Raw genomic sequence first — 11,640 nt, forward strand, 5'->3', positions numbered from 1 at the left:
CTTTCCTTTATTTAGTAAGGGTTAACTAAGTGAAAACAACAACCTCTTAATACTACACTTGAGAGAATTCCAACAAGGATAGAACTTCCAATTAATCATTCCCCCGGTCAAGGCTTTTTATTTGATTATATAAATCTCTTTTAATTTACATTGCTTTAATTCACAATCCTTTATTTTTCTATTCTCCAACTCTCAAAATTTCTCGGAAAACTCCTGACTAATAAAATAACACCCTTTTTGTCAACTCATTGGGAGACGACCTGGGATTTCTACTCCCAGTATTTTCATTCTAATTTTGTGACAACCCTTCTAAATTGATAAGCGGATTTTCGTCGGTTAAGAACTGTACTTACAACGCTGTTCTTACTATAATTTTTTAATTGGCTAATTTCTGCCCGCATCACGGATGCACAGCTCGGTGCGCATGCACAAGTCAAGAAAATCAGGGCAGCGCACACGCACGGGCTGTGCTGGCGCTGCGACCAGAGGGCATGTCAAGAATTGTGCAGACGCACAAGCTTGTGCGGCCGCACAGGTGACGAAAAATGCAGTTTTGTGCATACGCACAGCATGGTGCACACGCACAGATGCCCTGTTTCACAAAAAATTTTCTTCAAAATTCTAAGGTACCAAGCCTTAGTTCAATAAAAGCTCAACCCCAAAAACATTCAAACATCAAAATTTCATGACCCACATGCAAATTTACCTACTAAACTCAAAATTAAACTAATCCTAAGCAAACCAAAATAAGCAAAAATACAATAAACCAAAATTATATACAAGAAAAAAGGGGTAGGAACAATGTTAGCAAGGTGGGGTATCTCCCACCTAGCACTTTGGTTTATTGTCTTTAAGTTGGACTTATGGAGAGCTCTCATCAAACCTCCTTGAAATCCCACCCAAGCTTGTATTCTCTAAGGCTTTTGAGGCTCCAAAGCTTCTGCACCAAAATCTTGTCGTGAATTCCTTTCATTCCATGTAGGTAACAAGCATTTGAAATTACCAATTCCTATAGCACAATAGCAACAAGACCCACAATGCAATGGGTGAGAATTCATAGGATAAAAAGGAAACAAAACCAAAGGTAATAAGAACAAATAAAATGAACTCCTAAAACTAGCAAAAACAAGCATCCAATTAAAAATAACTATTTACATATTAACATATTTACAATAGCCAATAACAAGCACCATTACAACTCCCCGGCAACTGTGCCAAATTTGACAAAGAGAATTATTGCCGGTTTAGAATCAATCAAAAGCAAGCATCAATTCGTTGGTAGCATAGTCCAAACCAACAATGAATTCTCAAGATCAAATATTTTAAATTCAAAACATAATAGCCGAGATCAAGAGTAATTCAACCTCGGGTCGTCTTCCCTAGGAGTTGCAATTAAGTGTCTATTATTGGCTATGGGAGAAATAGGGGTTGGATGCAAGAGAGCAAGTAATGTAAATAGCAAGAAAGTTAAAGTGCAAGAAGGTAACTTGGCATGCAAGAAATAAAAAGTCAAAGCAATTAAAGCAAGAAAGGAAAATTAAATGCTAAAAAGAATTCTTGGCAAGAAATGGGTAATTAAGGATTCCTATCCTAGTTGTGGACCACAAACATGGTAATTGTATGTGAATTAATCCCAATTATTCAACCCTACATCGAGGATAAGTCAACTAGGTATAATTAACCTTAATCTCTAAGTCCTAACTAAACACTAGTGGGTCACTTACAGATAAGGAAAACCAAATTAATTAACAACCCTCACACAATGTGGAATGGACATCCACCACTCAAGTCCACCCAAACACCCAAATTCCCAACCAAGAGTGTGAGAAACTAAGCAAAAACCCAACCAAGCATTTTGTCAAACACTTGGTGGGAATGTAAAGAAAGCATGATAAAATGACAAGAAATAATAAATTCTACAACTACCAAGCAATAAAAGCAAAGATAGCAACTCAACAAAGCAATAAATGACATAAAAACTTAAATTGTATTAAATGTAAATTAAGATAACAAGATTGTGTGTGAACATAAAAATAACCAAAATAAGAAATTAACAAGATAACATAAGGGAATTAAGACAATAAAACAAAGAAAGGTAGAAGAAACTAGAGTAAAACAAGATTTAAAAGTAGCAATTACAAGAAAATTAAACTAAAAACCCTAGGTTCTAGAGAGAAGGGGGAGCTTCTCTCTCTAGAAAATGAACTACATGACTAAAATCTAACCCTAATTGCTCCCCCCTTTACATGGAGTGAGGTCTTGCTTAATATAGGAAGAATCAGCTTCAGAAAGTCCAAAAACTGGGATCTGGAGGCCCAGAAATCACCCCCAAGGCCCCAACGATTTCCATTAAATGAGTCAGGCACTGGGACGTGTGCGGATGCACCGCACAGGTGTGTGTGTCCACACACATGCTGATTTTATTTCTATGCGTATGCACAGGTTGTTGTTCGTATGCACGCATGGTTTTGTGGCTTTTGTGCGTACGCACACTAGGTCATGCGTACGCACACTCCAATGTGTGCTTCTCCAAATGCCAAGCTTGCTTCCTTTGGGGCATTGAACGCCAGAAAGAGGGTGTTTTGGGCGTTCAACACCGATTTTGGGCCTTGATGAGAGGACTTTTGACAGTTTAGAAATTCACAAATGAATTCTCGTTGTAATATAGTTTCTAAACCAACATCAATCCTTTCATACAAAAATTTGTTTGTCACAAGTAACAAACCCCTAAATTTATAAACCGAAGTATTGAACCTCGGGTCGTTCTCCCTTGGAATTGCAATGAGGTGTCTTGCTATTGGTTATGAGTTATATTGGGGTTTTTGAGATTTTAGACAAGAAATGTAAATGGCAATGAAAGTAAACTAATAACTATGAAAGCTCTTGGTAAGGTTGTGAGAATTAGAAGTCCTATCCTAGTTATCCTCCTCAATTGTGATCACAAATCATTCATTGCTACCACTTAGTTAACCTCTATAGTGGAGGAAAGTCAAGTGGACGAATCAACTTGATTCCACAAGTCCTAGCCAACTCCCAAGGGAAAGACTAGCGTTAGTGGTATCCAAATTAATTAGCAACTTCTAATTATCGATCAACAAGGAAATTAGATAGCTCAAGCGTCACTAATTACTCTACCAAAGCCAAGAGGAACAAAATTTACACTAAAATCCAACCAAACATTTTATCAAACACTTGGAAGGCATAAAAGGAAAGCAAGGTTGGTGCACGAAATTGTGATCATCAACAATGGTGCCAAAGGACTTGGAGCTCTTAAACATGAATCACACTTTGTCACAATTCCGCACAACTAACCAGCAAGTGCACTGGGTCGTCCAAGTAATACCTTACGTGAGTAAGGGTCGATCCCACGGAGACTGTCGGCTTGAAGCAAGCTATGGTCACCTTGTAAATCTCAGTCAGGCGTATTCAGATGGTGATGGAGAATTAATAATTAAAAGATAAATAAAACATAAAATAAAGATAGAGATACTTATGTAATTCTTCAGTTGGAATTTCAGATAAGCGTATGAAGATGCTTTGTTCCTCCTGAACCTCTGCTTTCCTATTTCCTTCTTCCAATCATTCATACTCCTTTCCATGGCAAGCTTTATGTTGGGCATAATCGTTGTCAATGGCTACTTCCCGTCCTCTCAGTGAAAACGTTCCAAATGCGCTGTCACCGCATGGCTAATCATCTGTCGGTTCTCGATCATGTTGGAATAGGATCCATTGATCCTTTTGCGTCTGTCACACACCCCACAATCGCGAGTTTGAAGCTCGTCACAACCATCCCTTCCCAGATCCTACTCAGAATACCACAGACAAGGTTTAGACGTTCCGGATCTCAGGAATGGCCGCCAATAATTCTAGCCTATACCACGAAGGTTCCAATCTTAGATTAGAAACCCAAGAGATACGCATTCAAGCCATTGCTAGTAGAACAGAGGTGGTTGTCAGGCACATGTTCATAGGTGAGAATGATGATGAGTGTCACGAATCATCACATCCATCAAGTTAAAGAACGAATAAATATCTTGGAGAAAAAATAGACTTGAGTTGAATAGAAAAACATTAGTACTTTGTATTAATTCTTGAAGAACAGCAGAGCTCTACACCTTAATCTATGGTGTGTAGAAACTCCACCGTTGAAAATACATAAGAACAAGGTCTAGGCATGGCCGAATGGCCAGCCTCCAAACGTGTCTAAGATAGCATAAGACTTATCAAAGATCGATTGTATCAAAATACAATAGCAAAAGGTCCTATTTATAGAAAACTAGTAGCTTAGGGTTACAGAAATAAGTAATTAATGCAGAAATCTTCTTCTGGGCCCACTTGGTGTGTGCTTGGGCTGAGCATTGAAGCTTCCATGTGTAGACACTTTTCTTGGAGTTAAACGCCAGCTTTTGTGCCAGTTTGGGCGTTTAACTCCAGCTTTTGTGCCAGTTTTGGAGTTAAACGCCAGAATTCTTGAGCTGACTTGGAACGCCTGTTTGGCCCATCAAATCTCGGGCAAAATATGGACTATTATATATTTCTGGAAAGCCCAGAATGTCGACTTTCCAACGCAATTGAGAGCGCGGCAATTGGGCTTCTGTAGCTCCAGAAAATCCACTTTGAGTGCAGGGAGGTCAGAATCCAACAGCATCTACAGTCCTTTTTTAGCCTCTGAATCAGATTTTTGCTCAGGTCCCTCAATTTCAGCCAGAAAATACTTGAAATCACAGAAAAACACACAAACTCATAGTAAAGTCCAAAAATGTGATTTTTATTTAAAAACTAAGAAAAATATAATAAAAACTAACTAAAATATACTAAAAACATACTTAAAACAATGCAAAAAAGCGTATAAATTATCCGCTCATCACAAAACCAAATTTAAATTGTTGCTTGTCTCCAAGCAACTAAAAACAAAGTAGGATAAAAAGAAGAGAATATACAATGAATTCCAAAAACATCTATGAAGATCAGTATTTATTAGATGAGCGGGGCTATTAGCTTTTTGCTTCTGAACAGTTTTGGCATCTCACTTTATCCTTTGAAGTTCAGAATGATTAGCTTCTATAGGAATTTAGAATTCAGATAGTGTTATTGATTCTCCTAGTTCAGTATGTTGATTCTTGAACACAGTTACTTTATGAGTCTTGGTCGTGACCCTAAGCATTTTGTTTTCCAGTATTACCACCGGATACATAAATGCCACAGACACATAACTGGGTGAACCTTTTCAGATTGTGACTCAGCTTTGCTAGAGTCCCCAATTAGAGGTGTCCAGGGTTCTTAAGCACACTCTTCTTTTTGCTTTGGACCTCGACTTTAACCGCTCAGTCTCAAGTTTTCACTTGACACCTTCACGCCACAAGCACATGGTTAGGGACAGCTTGGTTTAGCCGCTTAGGCCAGGATTTTATTCCTGTGGGCCCTCCTATCCACTGATGCTCAAAGCCTTGGATCCTTTTTATCACCCTTGCCTTTTGGTTTAAAGGGATATTGGCTTTTTCTGCTTGCTTTTCTTTTTCTTTCTTCTTTTTTTTTCTTTTCTATTTTTTTTTTTTGCATATATCCTTTTTTTTCTGCAAGCTTTTCACTGCTTTTTCTTGCTTCAAGAATCAATTTTATGATTTTTCAGATTATCAAATAACATTTCTCCTTTTCCCATCATTCTTTCAAGAGCCAACAATTTTAACATTCATGAATCAACAATATCAAAAATATGCACTGTTCAAGCATTCATTCAGAAGAACAATAGTATTGCCACCACATCAAAATAATTAAACTGTTTTAAAATTTGAAATTTATGCACTTCTTTCTCTTTGTCAATTAAAAACATTTTTCATTTAAGAAAGGTGATGGGTTTATTTTCATAGCTTTAAGGCATAGACACTTAGACACTAATGATCATGTAATAAAGACACAAACATAAATAAACATAAAGCACAATTTTCGAAAACACAGAAAATAAAGAACAAAGAAATTAAAGAACGGTCCACCTTAGTGATGGCAGCTTGTTCTTCCTCTTGAAGATCTTATGGAGTGCTTGAGCTCCTCAATATCTCTTCCTTGCCTTTGTTGTTCCTCTCTCATGGTTCTTTGGTCTTCTTTAATTTCATGGAGGAGGATGGAATGCTCTTGGTACTCCACCCTTAGTTGTCCCATGTTGGAACTTAATTCTCCTAGGGAGGTGTTGATTTACTCCCAATAGTTTTGTGGAGGAAAATGCATCTCTTGAGGCATCTCAGGGATTTCATGATGAGGAGTTTCCTCATGCTCTTGTCCATGAGTGGGATCTCTTGTTTGCTCTATCCTTTTCTTAGTGATGGTCTTGTCCTCATTAATGAAGATGTCTTCCTCTATGTCAATTCCAGTTGAATTACAGAGGCGACAAATGAGATGAGGGAAGGCTAACCTTGCCATAGTAGAGGACTTGTCCGCCACCTTGTAGAGTTCTTGGGATATAACCTCATGAACTTCTACTTCCTCTCTAATCATGATGCTATGGATCATGATAGCCCGGTCTATAGTAACTTCAGATCGGTTGCTAGTAGGAATGATTGAGCATTGGATGAACTCCAACCATCCCCTAGCCACGAGCTTGAGGTCATGCCTTCTTAGTTGAACCGGCTTCCCTCTTGAATCTCTCTTCCATTGAGCGCCCTCTTCACAGATGTCTATGAGGACTTGGTCCAACCTTTGATCAAAGTTGACCCTTCTAGTGTATGGGTGTGCATCTCCTTGCATCATAGGCAAATTGAATGCCAACCTTACATTTTCCGGACTAAAGTCTAAGTATTTTCCCCGAACCATTGTAAGCCAATTCTTGGGGTCCAAGTTCACACTTTGATCATGGTTCTTGGTAATCCATGCATTGGCATAGAACTCTTGAACCATTAAGATTCTGACTTGTTGAATGGGGTTGGTAAGAACTTCCCAACCTCTTCTTCGGATTTCATGTCGGATCTCTGGATATTCACCCTTTTTGAGCTTAAAAGGGACCTCGGGGATCACCTTCTTCTTGGCCACAACTTCATAGAAGTGGTCTTGATGCACCCTTGAGAGGAATCTTTCCATCTCCCATGACTCGGAGGTGGAAGCTTTTGCCTTCCCTTTCCTCTTTCTAGAGGTTTCTCCGGCCTTTGGTGCCATTAATGGTTATGGAAAAACAAAAAAGCTTTAGCTTTTACCACACCAAACATAGAAGGTTGCTCGTCCTCGAGCAAAAGAAGAAAGAAGAGAGTAGAAGAAGAAGAAATAGAGGAGATGGAGGGGGCTTTATATTTCGGCCAAGGGGGATGGGTAGTGTTTAGGTTGTGTGAAAATGAAGGAGTGAAGATGGGTTTATATAGGAGTAGAGAGGGGGGTGTGGTTCGGCCATTATGGGTGGGTTTGGGTGGGAAAGTGATTTGAAATTAAATGGTGAGGTAGGTGGAGTGTTATGAAGGATGGATGTGAGTGGTAAAGGGTTTATGGAGAAGAGGGTATTGAGGTGATTGGTGAATGGGTGAAGAAGAGAGAGAGGTGGGGTAGGTGGGGATCCTGTGGGGTCCATAGATCCTGAGGTGTCAAGAATTTCTCATTCCTGCACCATGTGGCGTGCAAAACGCCCCTTGCTGCCAATCCTGGCGTTAAACGCCAAGCTGCTGCCCATTTCTAGCGTTTAACGCCATCTTCTTGCCCATTCCTGGCGTTAAACGCCACTTTGGTGCCCATTTCTGGCGTTAAACGCCTAGAATGGTGCCAGACTGGGCGTTTAACGCCCATTCTGCTACCCTTACTGGCGTTTAAACGCCAGTAAGTTTCTCCTCTAGGGTGTTCTATTTTTCATTATGTTTTCCTTCTGTTTTGATTTTTCAATTGTTTTTGTGCTTCACATGATCATCAACCTATAGAAAAAATAACAAAAGAAAATAGAAATTTAATATAGATAATTAAAGATTGGGTTGCCTCCCAACAAGCACTTCTTTAATGTCAATAGCTTGACAGTGGGCTCTCATGGAGCCTCACAGATGTTTAGAGCAATGTTGGAACCTCCCAACACCAAACTTAGAGTTTGAATGTGGGGGTTCAACACCAAACTTAAAGTTTCGTTGTGGCCTCCCAACACCTAACTTAGAGTTTGATTGTGGGGGCTCTGTTTGACTCTGTATTGAGAGAAGCTCTTCATGCTTCCTCTCCATGGTGACAGAGGGATATCCTTGAGCTTTAAACACAAGGGAGTCTTCATTCACTTGAATGATCAATTCTCCTCTGTCAACATCAATCACAGCTTTTGCTGTGGCTAGAAAGGGTCTGCCAAGGATGATGGATTCATCCATACACTTCCCAGTCTCTAGGATTATGAAATCAGCAGGGATGTAATGGTCTTCAACCTTTACCAAAACATCCTCTACAAGTCTATAAGCCTATTTCTTTGAATTGTCTGCCATCTCCAGTGAGATTCTTGCAGCTTGTACCTCAATGATCCCTAGCTTCTCCATTACAGAGAGAGGCATAAGGTTTATACTTGATCCCAGGTCACACAGAGCCTTCTCAAAGGTCATGGTGCTTATGGTACAAGGGATGGAGAATTTTCCAGGGTCTTGTCTCTTCAGAGGTAATTTTTGCCTAGTTAAGTCATCCAGTTCTTTGATGAGCAATGGAGGTTCATCCTCCCAAGTCTCATTACCAAACAACTTGGCATTTAGCTTTATGATTGCTCCAAGGTACTTAGCAACTTGCTCTTCAGTAACATCTTCATCCTCTTCAGAGGAAAAATACTCATCAGAGCTCATGAATGGCAGAAGTAAATTCAATGGAATCTCTATGGTCTCAGTCTGAGCCTTAGATTCCCATGGTTCCTCATTAGGGAACTCCTTGGAGGTCAGTGGACGTCCATTGAGGTCTTCCTCAGTGGAGATTACTGCCTCTTCCTCCTCTCCATGTTCGGCCATGTGAGACGTGTTTATGGCCTTGCACTCTCTCTTTGGATTCTCTTCTGTATTGCTTGGGAGAGTACTAGGAGGGAGTTCAGTAATTTTCTTACTCAGCTGACCCACTTGTGCCTCCAAATTTCTAATGGAGGATCTTGTTTCAATCATGAAACTTTGAGTGGTTTTGATTAGATCAGAGACAATGGTTGCTAAATCAGAGTAACTCTGTTTAGAATTCTCTGTTTGTTGCTGAGAAGATGATGGAAAAGGCTTGCCATTACTAAACCTATTTCTTCCACCATTATTGTTGTTGAAACCTTGTTGAGGTCTCTGTTGATCCTTCCATGAGAGATTTGGATGATTTCTCCATTAAGGATTATAGGTGTTTCCATAAGGTACTCCCATGTAATTCACCTCTTCCATTGCTGGGTTCTCAGGATCATAAGCTTCTTCTTCAGAGGAAGCTTCCTTAGTACTGCCTGTTGCTGCTTGCATTTCAGACAGACTCTGAGAAATCATATTGACTTGTTGGGTCAATATTTTATTCTGAGCCAATATGGCATTCAGAGTGATGACATGCCATCATGTCATATTTTTCTATGATTTTTCATTTGTTTTCAATAGGTTTTATGCACTTTCTTGAGCCTTAAGTAAGCCAATTGGGTAGAATTTCATATTTCCTTTGATTCAATCAACCATGGATGAATTAATGCAATTTCATGAGATTTTGTGCTATAATTGTCATATATTATGAAAGAAACACAATCTCATGATTTGGAGCATCGCTTTGATTGTTTTGATTGATTGATGATAGGTGAAAAGAGTTTTGAAGAAGGTTGAAGAAAGAAGGAATGGCTAGGAGCAAGAGAGAACAAAAAGTTTGAGCCAAAGTTTGTCTCAAACTTTAGCTCAAACTTTTGGAAGAGTTGAAAACACCCTGGAGGAAAAAGCTTGAGCCAACGTTTGCCTCAAACTTTTTGGCAAACGTTGGCATCACAAAAGCAACACCCTGGAGGAGAAAAGCTTGCGCCAACGTTTGCCTCAAGCATTTTGGCAAACGTTGGCGCCACACTTACACACCCTGGAGGAAAAAGCTTGAGCCAACGTTTGCCTCAAACTTTTTGGCAAACGTTGGCGCCACACACCACAACAGCCTGAAGGGGTATACTTCCAACAAGAATAACTTGAGCTACAGAGCTCCAAATGAAGCGAATCAAAAAGCAATGGAAAGTAGGAATCGAGAGCTTTCCAAGCATATATGGCACTGCATGGTGGACACTAAAATTGAGGGAGAAAACTGCCCTGCAATGAGCATAAACGAACATGGTAGCAACCTGCAGTGAGGCCAACTGACCTCTGCACCTTCGACGGAGTATAACTCGAGCTGTAGAGCTCCAAATGATGCGCTTCCAACGGCATTGGAAAGTAGACATTCAGGGCTTTCCAACAATATATAATAGTATGGGGTGGACAATACGTTTGAGCCTCCAGAACTGGCGTTTTCAACTACGTTTGAGGCAAACTTTACCTCAAACGCTGCACACCAAAGCCAGCGACCCTGTCCTCTTCAAAGGGGCATAACTTGAGTTGTAGATGTCCAATTGAGGTGATTCAAATTGGATTAGAAAGCTGACATTCAGAGATTTCCAACCATATATAATAGTCTATAGTTGGCATGAAATTGGCAACGTTGACAAGAGGACAAAGTAGCACCCCACACATGCACACAAGGGGAACCACGTTTGGCTAAAAGTTTGACCTCAAACTTTAGCTCAGACGTGGATATCAGCAAAAGGGGGTGGCTGATATAAAAAGCTTGAGCAAAAGTTTGCCTCAAACTTTGACTCAAGCTTTTGTGCTTTATGTCCCGATTCACAATGGGTTTCTCTCCAACTCCAAGTGCAATCAATAGAGGCCATCTTCAACCCAAATCCAAAGCACGCAAAGCCCATTATCATCACTCAAAGGCACAAGAGATAGATAAAATAGGAATTTCATTTAATTGTAATTTGTCTTTAATTTCACTTTCATTTTCATTTTCATTTTGTAAAAAGCCTATATAAGGCATCATTCTCATTTTAGAAAGGAGGGGGGCTTGGATAGAGAGCATTGAAGGTTGGCTCCTCGAGGGAGCATTAGTATTAGAGAGCTCTCTCTCTTTAGTTTTTCTCTTTGTTTTGAATCTTGGGTTGAGAATTGAAGGAATTATGTTTCATTCTCACTTTGAGATTTCTCTTGTTCTTCTTCTACAAAATTTCAGTGAATTAAGGATTTGAATCAACACTCTGTTTACTGCTTTCATCTTCATTTCTTTTGCAAATTGTTCTTTATTGGATCAAGGAAGGACTTGAGATCTAGACTTGTTTTCTAGTCTCATTGATTTCCTGAGATCTTAAATTTCTCCTTTAGATTTCACAATCGAGCTAAATTTAAATTCTGTTTTAATTCTCCTGCACTTCTACATTTCCGTTTTGGTATTGAATCAATCTGTTTTTGAATTTCTTAACCTGAGAGTTCTTAAGTTTACAGCACTTCTTATTTTTCAGTTCGGTTTTAATTTCCAGTACCCGATTCCTTTTACTTTTCATGCAATTTAACTCTTCGACAATTGTTCTAAGTTCTGTTTACTACTTTCATTTAAATTTCCAGTTACTTTATCTATTGCTTTCTTTAATTTCCAGCACTCACTCCAATTTACATTTCTTGCAATTTAAGTTTCAGCTCTTTTACTTTC

This window comes from Arachis ipaensis, chromosome B4 (genome assembly GCF_059453495.1).
Source record: "Arachis ipaensis isolate K30076 ecotype BB chromosome B4, ASM5945349v1, whole genome shotgun sequence".
NCBI lineage: Eukaryota > Viridiplantae > Streptophyta > Magnoliopsida > Fabales > Fabaceae > Arachis > Arachis ipaensis.